This window comes from Alexandromys fortis, unplaced genomic scaffold (genome assembly GCF_014885135.2).
Source record: "Alexandromys fortis isolate MF-2015 unplaced genomic scaffold, M_Fortis_MF-2015_v1.1 scaffold_15, whole genome shotgun sequence".
Classification (NCBI taxonomy): domain Eukaryota; kingdom Metazoa; phylum Chordata; class Mammalia; order Rodentia; family Cricetidae; genus Alexandromys; species Alexandromys fortis.
The window spans coordinates 19,493,018-19,507,701 of record NW_026067911.1 but is presented as its reverse complement, the minus strand read 5'-3'; the positions used below and the strand labels follow the sequence as shown (position 1 = coordinate 19,507,701).

Here is a 14,684-nt window from a genome sequence, read left to right as displayed (position 1 = left end):
AAAGGTGTGCGCCACCACCGCCCAGCTGGCCAGTTCTTGTCATCTAAATTTCCCATGTTTCTGTGTCCACTCTATTCCTCTCCCACAGTTTCTTTATGACTCCTTGTGTCTGTTATTTGGGTCAGGCAGCAAATGTCTAAGATAAGATGTTAACTTCACCAATTTTAATCATTCCAGATGTGGCTGCCACATTATGCCACTAAACACCTCCGACTGATGGAGACTCATCTGTGACTTTGAAAACTGATTTTTGCATATCTGTGCAACTTGCCGTCAGCATTACAGACCAAATCTGGCTCTTATCTCGAGCCCTTTTGTGTTTCTGTTCAGATTCTCTCCGAATTAAAAAAGGTGAATTAGCTGTACTAATTATCATTATAGCCTTCTGCTGTTTTCCACTTTCATCTTTTTGTTCAAGGTCTTTCTTCCCTTGGGGAACCTCTCTTTTTTTTTTTTCACATCTTTCTCCCCCAAAATCATGACTCCAGTTATAGGCAGATTTCGCATGATTCACTGGAATCAGCAGTGACCTTGGCACTTAGTTCTGTTAATGGTGGTGGCCCTAACAAGAGTCTTCTGAACGACACTCAAAACTTTCTGTATTCTGTATCAAAGACACCAGGACTTTCTTCTGGAAGACTGTAGCTTCTTGAACACAGGCACAGTTCCTATTGAGAAATGCTCATTTTGTTATCTGCTGACGCACCTCAGACTCAGCACAGTGCTGAGGAATGCTGGGTTGCAGTTTGAGAGGTTGGGCGTTTAAACAAATGGGGGAAGGTCTTAGATGAGAGTCTGAGGCTGTTTTGAAGGGCCAGGCTTGTTTTCTCTCTAAGGCAGTCATGAGGTCATCGGTGTTGGGAAAGAATGGGGATGGGGAAGGCGTTTTTTCAGCAAGCCTTGCCTTTTGCAAGAACAGATGCAGCACAGCGTGTGACCACATCACATTACCAAGAGAACAACAGAAGAGTCTGCTTTCCCATGTGGCAGGAAAGAGCTGGAAACTGGATTGAGCTAGGTCAAGTTGATTTTGAGAGCCCGCCACCCCAACAATATTTTGCTCTTTCGGGCTCTGAATTTGATGCAATGGGAGGACAAAGAAGTTCACAAGCTTTGTTAAAAATTTGTTTTTCCTTACCAGAAAAAAAAGGTCTTCATGAATATTTAAAATAACTGTAGAGGGGCTGGAGAGATGGCTCAGAGGTTAAGAGCATTGCCTGCTCTTCCAAAGGTCCTGAGTTCAATTCCCAGCAACCACATGGTGGCTCACAACCATCTGTAATGGGGTCTGGTGCCCTCTTCTGGCCTGTAGGCATACACACAGACAGAATATTGTATACATAATAAATAAATAAATATTTTAAAAAAATAACTGTAGTGATGTGGGAGTGATTTCTTATTAATAAAGAAACTGCCTAGGCCCATTTGCATTTGATAGGCCAACCCTTAGGTAGGCGGAGTAGACAGAGTAGGATGCTGGGAGAAAGAAGCTGAGTGAGTGAGTCGCCATGATGCTCCCACTCCAGACAGAAGCAGGTTAAGATCCTCCCTGGTAAGCCAGCACATGGGCTACACAGAATATTAGAAATGGGTTAGAACAATATGTAAGAGCTAGCCAATAAGAAACTGGAACTAGCCGGGCCAGGCAGTGTTTGAAAGAATACAGTTTCCGTGTAATTATTTCTGGGCATAAACTAGCCATGCGGGTGGCCGGGTGCCGGGGACGCAGCCCTACCGCTCCTAATTCAACACTGTAGATGAGTGAAATGGGGGATATAGCCAGGAATAAAAATAACACAAATCAATACTTCATAAACAAAACAAAATTCCTTTGCAGCCATCAACATACAGTGGGTGCTAAGCTTGACAAAGTGAGAATCTCAATGTCTGCTCTGCGCATTTAGAGAGGGTCATGACGGATGGTGAGTCCTTCAGCTAGCTCCAGTAGCAACCAAAGTTATGATCAGCACAAGGACACAATCCGGAAATGACTTCCTCTGTAGAAATAAGTTGTTAGATAATGTATATCTCGCTATTTCTATCTAGGAACAACATATCACATTTGAATTGGCTTCTGGTGTGGATTTATGCGTATGTGGTTCTTAGAACAACAGCGGCTAAGAGAACACAGGGGACTGTCTCGTTCGTTCATCTCCCGGAGACGGTTTGGTTACTCTAACTCTCCTGCTGTGAGATCGAGTGGTTTCCAGGTGACCTTTGTAAATATTTAAGCATTTAGTATTTGACTTCATTTAAAATGTCTCGAAGTGTAATTGAAGGGGGAGTTGTATTCATGCAAAGGGCACAGCTCTCCTATTTTGAGGGCCATAACCCACTATAATTACCTTATTTGACCAAAGTGCCATACTAACTCAGCTGATCCTCCTATGATGATTCAACAGTTTAATTCCCACTTTATAAACAAAGAAACTCAGCAGAGTTGGAAAATCATGTGTTCAGAGAGATCGTGTGTTTGTAACACAGGCTGTATGCACTTATACGCTCCCTCCATCTGTTTTCTGTTTCCATACAATACGAGCTTATCTGAAAGCGCCGGGATTCCGTAGTCAGGAAACTGAGATACTAGTGTATTGTTCAGGTTCATCTGATGGGAATTTGACTGAAGCTACAATAAACATAGGTGTTTTTAATCCTTTAGGTAGCTAGCCAGGTACTAGCAAGTATGAGGGTATCTGAGGATGGACCCCCTTTTCACAGCCAGCAGCTTCGATTACTGCTCAAAACCATGGGATCTGAGTGATCTGGCCTTGGGTAGAGACGTGCTATTCTGAGACGCCCCCAAATCAGAGGATTGCTGTCTAGCTGTGTGTTTTCTGACAAGGACCAAATGGAAAGGGCCTGTCAATCATCTGAGTAAGAAAAGATCCTTCAGGAAAACCATTTCTTCTATGTGCTGTAGGGAAATAAAAGCGCTACCAAAGCATGCTAGTGGGCACAATGTGTCTTAGACCACTGTCCCTTTTTACCCCATAAATGTGTTTTCAGGAGTCACAGCCCCTTTGCTTATTGTCCCCTCATGCCTCTTGAGAGTGCCCCCATTTCACTGGGTAATAAATTCTGTTTTCTACACTATATTCTGCGGGTCTCATTTGAATTGCTTCAATGGATATTCCCAAGGATCAGGGAGCTGAGGGGAGGTTGGAGTGACATCCCAGTAGCATCTTTGTGTTTCAGTCACTCTTGGTGACTAAACTCAGCTGAAGTATCGGGAGATGGACAGCATTGTCACCCACACTGGCATTTGGTTGAGAGGTGGAGGTAGGAGGGTCAGAAGTGCAAAGACATCTTTGGCTATTTAGAAATTTGTTGGCTAGACAGGCCTACAATACCCTGTCGCAGACATTAAGTAAAATTAGCTGAGTAGCGAGTGTGGTGGCATACATCTGTAATCCTCCCACTTAAGAGTCTTAGACGAAAGAATTGCGAGTTTGAGACTAATCTGGGTTTTTTGGGAAGACGTGTTTCAATGTTAACCAAACAAAAATCCTAAACAAACACAAGTCAAATTCTTTAGCATTCCTAGACAAAGCATCCTGACTCCATGTAAAACCTTGCCTCTGGTCCAGATTTATTATGAGAAGCTAAAGGGATCTGCCCATGATAAATCTAAATAATACAAATAATTTCTATCCTAAATGGATGTCAAACTAGCACTTAAGCTTTGGGGTTTGGATGGTGGGTTTGGTTTGGGTCCTCTGACATGAACACTGAATACTGGGGACCACACGGAGGAAAGGGCAGCCTTTGTAAACATATCGTCCATATCTGGAAATGTTAGAGGCACTGGGAAGGTTCAGCCCAAGGAATGGAAAAACAGTATTTCGAAAGAATCAGAATCTCGAGGACAGGTTTTCCCTCAGGAAAGGTTAGGGCCGATGGATGAGAACTAGAGCACACCCTCTCACTTCAAACTGAAGCGGAACTAAAGTATTTGACCTTCTCAGTTGCTAATGTGTTACTGTTCAGTGGTGTGGAAAGTTAGACTCCGCTAAAGACAATAGCGGCGACAGCAGGAAGGACGGTGACTGGGGGTTGGTGTCTACTGGCGAAGTGTTGCTGGCTTCCACCACACAGGGGTCGATTTGTAATTATAATGGGGAAACTGAGGCTGCAAGATGGCACATGATTTGTTCAGTATGTTGCTAACAAATAACTGGGAAAGTGTGCCTTATTGAGGAAGCCTGAGAGGCAGGAGGTAAGGGGCCAGACACTGATGATAGTCCATTTGCTCCCTTTGTACATGCACAGAGACAAGCTGCCCACCCCATTCATCCAACTAGAAGAGAAAGGGATTTGGGCTTCACAGATGTTTTCCCTGAGATTTAAAATCTTCCCTGAATAAAATGTTCAGAATCCTGCAGTTCCTTTAAAACCACATTAGGTGACTGGTACACGGCATCCATGGCCCGTGCTTGACCTATATTGAAGGGAAAATTGTTCTTACCCTGTATACATACCCTACAGCTCAGATCAATAATATATACACATCCATACTTTGCTATATAATTTGTTATAACTTTTTTTCTATTATTTTATTGGTATGACATTTTGCCTGCATGTATATCTGTTCACTATGTTTGTACAGTGCTCTCAGAGGCCAGAAGAAGGTGTTGGATCCTCTAGAACTGGAGTTACAGACTGTTGTGAGCCACCGTGTGGTCATAGGGAATCAACCCCGGTCCTCTGAAAGAGCAGGCAAAGCTCTTAACCTCTAAGCCTTCTCTCTAATCCCATGTCATTTATTATGAAAGACGGAACTCACCAAATGACCCCTATCAAACTCTTCCATCTCATCAATATCTATAACCCTTAAAAAATAATGCCCAATTTATTCTTGAGGTGATCCTTAAAAAACAATACCCCAGTTATCCCTGAGTTGGCACAGGAGTTTTGCTTTTACTTTTTCAACCACTTCCTCTACTAAGTGGACTCTTGACTTGCTCACTGGCCATCTGAGTCTGTCTGCATTCTTTACGAATGAGAACAAACACCCGGACTGATGGAGTCTGACTTCCTTGAGTGATGTCCCCAGCAATGTGAGTGTGGCTTTGGACTTTTAATAATAAGATCCTGAGGCTATCAAATGCCTCATGAGACCTGAGTCTAAACACCAGCCAATAGTTTAACAAATAGGATGTTATTGACAACAATATACTGATGTCTAGAAGCAATAGTTAGGGATAGATAGATGTGGAGTAAACAAATAGCTAAGAATAAACTTAGAGCCATCATGTCGCATTTCCTTAAACATTAAGTAAGAGAAGGCTGATTTACTAAAAAGAGATTTATTCAGAGTCATGTTCCAACCCTCAGACTGATTTTGAGTAGGAAAGATGTTTACTTAAAGGTTTAGTAAAGAATGGATTCCGTCATTATTCTGTGACCTGAGCCTGATTCCAGCAGGCTAGTTCCATCTGTGAGCACAGGATTTAGAACCTTTAGCTTTGAGGTCCAGATGATTCTGTCAAAAGCATCTCAGCTCCTGAGAGCAAAGACACCCCAAAGCTATCAGGACTCGGTATGTGTTCTGTGACTGAGGATGTCTGAAGGCCACCATAAACAAACTGGCCAGTCATGGAAGGACCGAGGCCATGACTACAGCTCCTTAAACACTACCCTAAGATATGGAGCCTAAACAACAACCAGCTTCATCTGTTTTCAAGTAAACTCTGAAGACAATTCCACTTGTTTGTCAGGGCTTTGGGCGTTTTTTTTTTTCCCCCAGTGGCAATGTTGTCTTTCCAGACTTGTCTCATCTTTCTGTATTTCCATAGCTTGTTTCCATATCTGTTTTCCAGGAAGCAGAGTGGAGGAAGAGGCAACGGGAGGCTCTACTCTTTCAACTTGAGTCCCAGACACGCCATCAATCAAACCATGGTCACACGAAACAGCCATTGCTAAGGGAAACAGAAAGAAAGAGTCTTTAAAGGAGTGGCCATGTGATCCAAATAAAATCTTTATGACTCTAAGCCAAAGTGATGGGTTAAAGCAGCAATGGCTGAGTCTATGGAAACATGGCCACCTATGGATGAGTGTAGTCTGGATTTGTCTCATTTTTTCCACTGTAATTTTCAGTAAAACCACACTCTAGTTATTTACTAAAAAGTACGCCTTAATGTTCTTACCATGCGGACCTCTCAGTGTTTGATTTGGTCAGTTGATTAAAGGCAGTATTTAGGGCAGGCCACAAGGATATCCTTAGCTACAGATAAGCAGACTCTCTTTTTAAATGTACTTATTTTTTATTTATATGTTTGAATGTTGTACTGGTTGACTTTGTGTGTCAACTTGACACAAGCTAGAGTCATCAGAGATGAAGGAGCCTCTGTTTTCAGGAAATGCCTCCATGAGATCCAGCTGTAAGGCATTTTCTCAATTAGTGATCAATGGGGGAGGGCCCAGCCCATGATGGGTGCTGTCATCCCTGAGCCAGAAATCCTGCTTTCTCTGAGAAAGCACTGAGCAAGCCAGGAGAAGCAAACCAGTAAGGGACACTACTCCATGGCCTCTGGATGAGCTCCTGCCTCCAGAACCCTGCCCTGTTTGCATTCCTGTCCTGACTTCCTTCAGTGATGAGCAGGTATGTGGAAGTGAAAGCCAAATAAACCTCCTTTCTCTTCAACTTGCTTTGTGGTGATGGTGTTTGTCACAGTGATAGGGACCCTAACTAAGACAAATGTTTTGCTTACATGTGTCTGGGTGCCACATGTGTGCAATACCCATAGAGGACAGGAGAGGGCGTTGGAAGAGAGAGACACTGAGCCTGGCTTGGGCTTCTGAAACCTCAAAGCCCATCTCCAGTGCCACAGTTCCTCCAACAAGGCTTATGAAATAACCACTCTGAGGATAGACATTAGCTCAATCAGTAGAGCATGAGACTCTTAATTTCAGGGTTGTGGGTTCAAGTCCCATGTTAGACACTATAAAGTAAACAATGACTGACTGTTCTTTCATTTGCTGGCTGCCCAGACCTGAATAATCACACCAAAACTAAGTTAATTACAACACTGCTTGGCCAATGGCTCAGGTGTATTCCTAGCTATCTCTTACATCTCAAATTAACCCATTTTTATTATTCTATGTATCGCCACGAAGCTGTGTCTTACTGGGAATGTTCTGGCATTTTTTCTCCTTCAGTGGTTACATGGTGTCTCCTTGACTCTCTCTTTTTCTGTCTCTGTTCAGATTTTTCGCCTGGCTTTACTCTACTAAGCCACTGGTTGAAACAGTTTTATTCCTTGACCAATAAAAAGAACACATATACAGAAGGACATCACACACCTACTTCAAAAGGCCCATTCCTAATCCTTCTCAAGTAGTATTACTCTCTGATGACTAAGTATTCAAATACATGAGCCTTTGGGGACCATTCTTATTCAAACCACCGAGGCGACATTCCATCACAAGCCACTGAAACTAGGGGACTGTTTAAAGTGCTGCCTGACATTATTTTTATATCTCTGAACATTTGGAAAGGGGTGTTTATTTTTCTCCTCTCTGGAAGCACCTGAGGAAAAAAGACTCTTTAAATTGTTTATGAGCCTTTCCAAATATTTCTGTGCAGATGGCATGTCTTCAAGCTTGGATGCACTAGAAAGAAACCTCACGAATGCAGGAAGTTAACTTTTATTCCACATACATCCATAGATACACATCACATGCATGTGTCTATGTAGGTGCACAGGAGGCTGCAGAAGAGGAGAGTCTACCTAATTAAATTATTCGATGATGGTTGCACATGAACTCGGAGGAATACATATAAAAGTGATGGTTTTTTGGAAATTATTCTTGTTATTTTTTTTGTTTTGTTTTTTACTACAGGAAGCAGTTGAATCCCCTTTAACACTTGAAGAAAAGCAGCACCATTTTCTTTTGAAGTCTCCCATCATAGAGAGCTCGGATGTGAGCCCTGTTTGTCCACACTTAACATGGTACATTTCTAACTATCTGTTAAGTAAATATTTTGATGAGATTTTCTTCTTCTTTAAATGATGATAAATTCCTTTCGCTACAGTTCTTTCTCTCGTTGTATACGTATGTACAATAGCATTTTTGCTTTGCAAAAATACTTATTATTTTCTATTGGTATCTGATTATTATATATCTTTTAGTCAGAATTTTATGACTGTGGCCAAGTGTTTTAGGAAGGAAGGGACCAGGACAACATAAACTTTAAAACAGAGGCATGTGACGGTACGTTGTGGATTACAGTCTCTTTCTGGATGAACCAAGATGGATCAAAACAAGTGAGTGCGATACCAAGTTTTGACCAGCATCTTTAAAACATGAGGGCAACTTTCCCCTCGGGAAAACGATGAAACCAACTAATGGTAAAGTCATTTTTAGAAACGTTCAACAGTGAACTTCCCCAAGCCTTTAAACCACAAAAATCAACTTTGAAATATGAGCCTGCTAGCCGAGATCCTGTGACGGAAGGCAAGAGGCTATCAGTTAGAATCTTGAGCCTCATGCGGCGTGAGATCGAGAATGAGGGAGAAAGACAGAAGGGATAAATCAGCCCGAGAAAGCGCTAGTTCATTGTCGTGCTGCAGGGCTGGAAAAAGAAAATAAAGAACATTCTCTCTTTGGGAAGACTCTCAGTTTGGAGTCACGAGGACCATCATTTCCAGCGTTGCATTCTTTGTTTATATAAAACAGCTTCAAAGGATTAGTTGTCTGGAGAAGCGATTCTGTCCCTTTTCATATTTCTGAAGCCACAGTCGCATACAAATCAAAAGCTGCGGCACTGCACAACACGCGGCAGGTCACAGCTCCTCAAGGCAAGATGGCGCCGTGCATAAAGTGCTTACTGAAGAGGGCTGGTGATTTGAGATTAATCCCCAGGACGCATGCAAAGGCGGGAGGAGAGAAGAGATGCCACAAGTTTGTCAACTGATCTCCGTATTCTCATCATGATGTGTGTTCCCCACCTCACACACACAAATAGTATGTGTATATATACATATATGTATACATATATTAAAAAGTTAAAACAGTCAAGGTTTAATCATTCTGCAATATGCATATGTTTCATGACATCATGTTGTAATGGCTGAACGGACGGCTTCTCTGTAACTGCAATTTCACATAAACTCTGGCTTTCGATGGGTCTCTTGACTATCACGTATCAAGATGTTACCAAAGTTTTTAGGGCATGGGCTGGGCCCTGGAAACCCTTACAAACTAGGCTCAGCTACCCATTCCCAGAGTTCCAATTAAAGAGACAACTTAAAATCAGAGAAAATAGATTTATTCAGTGAGGGCCACATTGGGCAGAAGTGAACCTAGAGACCCCGTGATACCATCTTCATGGCGCTGATGTGAGGTTTAGGTTTAAATACATAGCAAGAGCTGTGGAAAATGAACAGTCCTGGACACGGTGTGGGGCCCTATCTGTCACTGGCGCATAACTGTCTGAGCTCTGTTCTGTCTTGCAAGGTGGGCTAACAAATTGTCAGAACAGTGTGAAATCTTTTCAGGAGAAGCAGGTTCCTTCTCTGGCTGGCATCACTCGGTAGCCCTCTCTTTCCTCAGCGTGGGATTCTTGGGGGGAAATTTTTAATTATTTGAGCTCTGGTGTTTCAGGCATCTGGCAGCTAAAGGCAGGGGGCTAAGTGTCTCTTTGACAGATGTCCTCTCCAGCTGGCCAGCTATGGAAAGACCAGAAGCTACACATGTATGTATGTATGTATGTATGTATGTATGTATGTATGGCAGCTATACAAACTTCTAAGTCCACAATGTTCAAAGCTGGTGTCTTCCTTCTGGTGAGTGGGGTTTTCTCTTATTACCTTTTCCTTTGTGAGCAAAGGAGACCTGATTGCATGACCAGCCACCTCCAACTGATACCCCTCCGGCTCTTCACATGTTCTTCTGTGTAATCCGGCTTCCTTTTGCTACAGTTACAACAGTCCTGACTCTTCAGCCATGTAACAAAGCTTCGAACATTTGGAGAAAGCTGTTCTCTCTTTTCGTGGGTATCTGCTTAGGTCCCTTCCCTGGGTCTGTGCCTACATATTTCAACTCCTCTTCACATTCCAGGGTACCGTGTCATCGTAACATTCCAGCAGAGTCCCCTCACTTTTGGCTATCTTAACCAGAAGAAACAGACCCAAGCAGAGCAGCAGAGAGTGGCGTTGTATTGTTCTTTCCCTCGGAGACTGTATTCTCTCCCTACTTCCAGAAGCCCCATTTGTGACGTTTTTCTGTTAACCTCTAGCTCATCACTGACTCACCCTAGACATGTCATGCATTCAAACTCCCAGGCTGTAGCTAAAAAGCAGCTCTTCCATGGTCTTTAAAGACACAGATCCTTTACTTACACAAATGGTCTCTGTTTTTATGGGTTTCTGTTTGTCACTGTATGTGTCTCTGTGTCTATATGTTTTCCTTGTGCTTTTTCTTTAGCTCCCAGTTTTTGTGGTTAGTTTTTGTTTTGTTTTGTCTTAGGGTTTCTACTACTGTGAAAAGATACCATGACCATGGCAACTCTTATAAAAGAAAACATTTAATTGAGGTTTCATGGGCTCAGACCATTCTCGTCATGACAGGGAGCAGGGTTGCACATAGGCAGACATGCTGCTGGCTGCATCTTAATCAGAAGGCAACAGGAAGTAGACTGTCTGTCACACTGAGAAAAACTTGAGCAAAAAAGAGATCTCAAGCTGGGCGGTGGTGGCGCACACCTTTAATCCCAGCACTCGGGAGGCAGAGGCAGGCGGATCCCTGTGAGTTCGAGGCCAGCCCGGTCTACAAGAGCTAGTTCCAAGACAGGAACCAAAAAGCTACGGAGAAACCCTGTTTTGAAAATCCAAATAAATAAATAAATAAATAAAAATAAAATAAAAAGAGATCTCAAAGCCCACTCCCAAGGCAATACACTTCTCCAACAAGGCCAGACCTCCTAATAGTGCCACTCCCTTTGGGATAATGAAGGCCTATTACATTCAAACTCCTGTAGTCTTATTCAGGTTGGTTGGGATTTTATCTTATTTTATTATTATTTTCTTTAGATGCCTGCTTGTTTTCTAAACAGAGAGATCAAGAAAGTATGTGGATTTGGGTGGGTGGGGAGGATCTCATACGAGCTGGGGGAGGGGAAGCCATGATCACAATATATTGTATGAAAGAACTCTATTTTCAAAAGAGGAAAGAAAAAAGATAGTTTTTATATGAAAAAAGATTTTACATTGGCTTCAAACTAAGTCCTGCTGCATTAGAGATGCCCCACTTTCCATGCTCACTAATGAGTATTGTGAGTCCGTCAGGAACTGAATTCTCTGCTTACTGTTTTTCCACTTCCATAAAGTTCTATTTAGATATTGTGCTATTATCAAGGAAATTAAAAACATTTATCACAAAATGGTACAAGTCCAGATAGATTTAATATTCCCCCCTCCTCTTCCCTTCCTTCCCTCCTTTCTTTTCTCCCTCCTTCCCTCTCTCCTTACCTGTCTGTCTACCTGTTTCCTGTTTTTTGGCCTTTATGATACAGAGCTTCACGTGGCCCTGGCTGGCCAGGAGTTCACTGCAGAGCCAGCGATGACCTTGAACGCCTGGCCCTCCACAGGGGCAGCGATTGCGCGTCTGGCCAACAGTCTCCTTATCCGAGTGAACGGCTTATGTATTTATTTATCAGTGGGTATTTCCCTTTCCCCTTCCCTTTGTGGTGAAGCTCCGGTGACTACGAGTGTAAAGAATGTGGCTCTCTCTCCTTCTGTCTGGTCCCTGGATAAACAAAGCACAGAGAACTCTTTGTTTCCCTCATCAAGTGCTCTGCACAGATGGACTTTATTTTTCCCACAGTTAGGGTAAGAGGGGCTCACTGGGACGAAAGAAATAAGCAATTGATGGTGGAAAGGGGGTGCTTCCAAAACAGCCTCTCCCCAGGAAATAAAGAAAGGCCAGGTCAGTGCCCCAGTGGCTTTGTGACCAGTTAACTTCCATGCTTAAAGATGGAAGAAATACTACAGAAACAACTGAGCAGGAACTCTATACCACATTACAGGTGCTCGCATTATTACAATAGATATTTCTGAGGAAATCATGGTCCTGCAACTAAGTTTCCCCAAGTTATTATTATTTTTTTTAGTGGGCAAATAAATGGCTGTTATTTCTTTATTGATTTTATTGAGCTATACATTTTTCTCTGTTCCCTTCCTCTCCCCTCCCCTTCAACTCTCTCCCATAGTCCCCACACTTCCAATTTACTCGGGAGATCTTGTCTTTTTCTACTTACCATGTAGACTAGATCCAAGTATGTCTCTCTTAGGGTCCTTGTTGTCTAGGTTCTCTGGGATTGTGAATTATAGGCTAGTTTTCTTTGCTTTGTGTCTAAAAGCCACTTATGAGTGAGTACATGTGATAATTATCTTTCTGGGTCTGGATTACCTCACTCAGTATGATATTTTCTAGGTCCACCCATTTGCCTGCAAATTTCAAGGTGTCTTTTTTTTCTGCTGTGTAGTACTCCACTGTGTAAACATACCACATTTTCCGTATCCATTCTTCGGTTGAGGGGCATTTAGGTTGTTTCCAGGTTCTGCTGAGAAGAAGGTATATTATTTTATGTTTGGATGGAATGTTCTATAGATGTCTGTTAAGTCCATTTGAGTCATAACATCTGTTAGTTCTCTTATTTCTCTGTTAATTTTTTGTCTGACAGACTTGTCCAGTGGTGAGAGTGGAGTGTTGAAGTCTCCCACTATTAGTGTGTGGGGTTTAATGTATGATTTAAATTTTAGAAGTGTTTCTTTCACATATGAGGGTGCCCTTATATTTGGGGCATAGATATTCAGTATTGAGACTTCCTCTTGATGGATTTTTCCTGTGATTAATATGAAATGTCCTTCTTTGTCTCTTTTGATTGATTTTAGTTTGAAGTCTATTTTGTTAGATATTAGGATTGCTACACCAGCTTGTTTCTTAGGTCCATTTGATTGTAATTTTTTCCCCCAACCCTTTACACTGAGGTGATGTCTGTCTTTGAGGTCTAGGTGTGTTTCTTGTATTCATCAGAAGGATGCATTTTGTTTTTGAATCCAATCTGTTAGCTTATGTCTTTTTATAGTTGAGTGGAGTCCATTTATATTCATGGGTATTAATGACCAGTAATTGCTATCTCCTGTTACTTTCATTGTTGGTAATGTTTGTGTGTGTGTGTGTGTGTGTGTGTGTGTGTGTGTGTGTGTGTGTTTTCTTGTTTGGGATTTGCTGCTGTGAGATCATCTATTGTCTGTGTTTTTGTTGATGTAGCCATCTTCCTTGGGTTGGAGTTTTCCTTCTAGTATTTTGTGTAGGCCATCTCTTGTATTCTGCTGTTTAGGCTTGAATATGTGGTTCCTGATCATTTTCTCATGATTTCTGTTCCTATATTTCCCTCAGCTTGTGTTTTCTTTATTGTCTCTATTTCAGTTTTCAAGTCTTGAATAGTTTCTTTCATATGTTTTTTTCTTGGTTTTCTTTAAGGGATTTGTTGATGTATTCCAAATTTGTTGATGTTTCTTGCTTTATTTCTTTGAGGGAATTTTTTATTTCCTTTTTAAGGTCCTCAAACATTCTCCTAAAGTTAGTTTTTAGGTCATTTTCTTCTGCTTCATCTGTATTTGGCTATTCCAGTCTTGCTGTTGTAGCACCACTAGTTTTTACTGGTGTCATGTTGCTCTTTGTGGTGCTGCGTGTGTTCTTACCTTGTCTACCCATCTTTTTCTCTGATTGGTGTAGTTGGGGCTGTCTGTGACTCTGGTGATCAATCTTCCAGGTGCTAGTGGATCCAAAGGCTCAGATGGTTGCTCCTCATGATGCAGTAAGGGCCACAGTTTCAGTCATCCCATTGGTCACTCCATGTTTCTGCAGGTAGCTCGGCAATACCAGGGGTTGGTCAGGCCTGCTCCCATGGAAATTGCATGCTTCAGGCTCTTTCTGCTGAGGTTGCTGCTTTGGGCCTGCTCTGGCAGAGGTTGCTAGCTCGGACTTGTTACCTCAGAGGTTGCTAATTCATGCCCAATCAGGCAGAGGTCTCTGGTTCGGGCCTGCCCCCTCTTTGGTAGCTCCCTTGTATCTGCTCCTGGTCCTACAGAATTATCTGACTTGAGCCTGCTCCCTCAGCTCCTGTGGAGTTTGCTGCTTCAGACCTGCTCCAGCAGAGGTTTCTGGCTCAGACCTGTTTCTGTAGATATCCCTGGCCTAGCTCTATTTCCAAGGAGGTCCCTGGCTTGGGCCTGGTCCCACAGAGGTCTTTGGTTCTGGCCTACTCACTGGTGCCAGGACCTGCAGAGGTCCTAGCTTAGGCCTACTCTCTCAGAGTCCCAAACTCATGCACAAACCCACAGAGGCCTCTGGCTCAGGCCTACTCTCTCAGTTGTTGTTCTCCTATACCTGCTCCTGTGGAGTGTGCTGCCTCAGGCTTGCTCCAGCCAAGGTTACTGGCTTAGACCTGTTTCAATACATGTCTCTGGCCTGGACTCACTCCTGTGGAAGTCCCTGGCTTGGGCCTTGTCCTGCAGATTCTCTAGCTCTGGTCTACTCCCTCAGAGGTTCCATACTCATGCCTGGACCACAGAGGTCTCTGGTTCCTGCCTACTTCCTCAGAGGTCCCAACTTGCCCTTGGACCCACAGAGGTTCTGACTCAGGCTTCCCCAAGTTATTTTCTTAAATACAGTCA

At 42.8% G+C, this 14,684-nt stretch overlaps 1 long non-coding RNA gene across 1 annotated transcript; it reads left to right on the top strand.

The window, feature by feature from the left end:
* Window positions 1-1,509: 1,509 nt before the first annotated feature.
* LOC126499193 (uncharacterized) lies at window positions 1,510-6,595 on the top strand. The gene is made up of 3 exons (XR_007591025.1): window positions 1,510-1,552; window positions 2,047-2,210; window positions 5,820-6,595. It is a non-coding gene; the product is annotated as an uncharacterized lncRNA (long non-coding RNA).
* The last annotated feature ends 8,089 nt before the right edge of the window (window positions 6,596-14,684 follow it).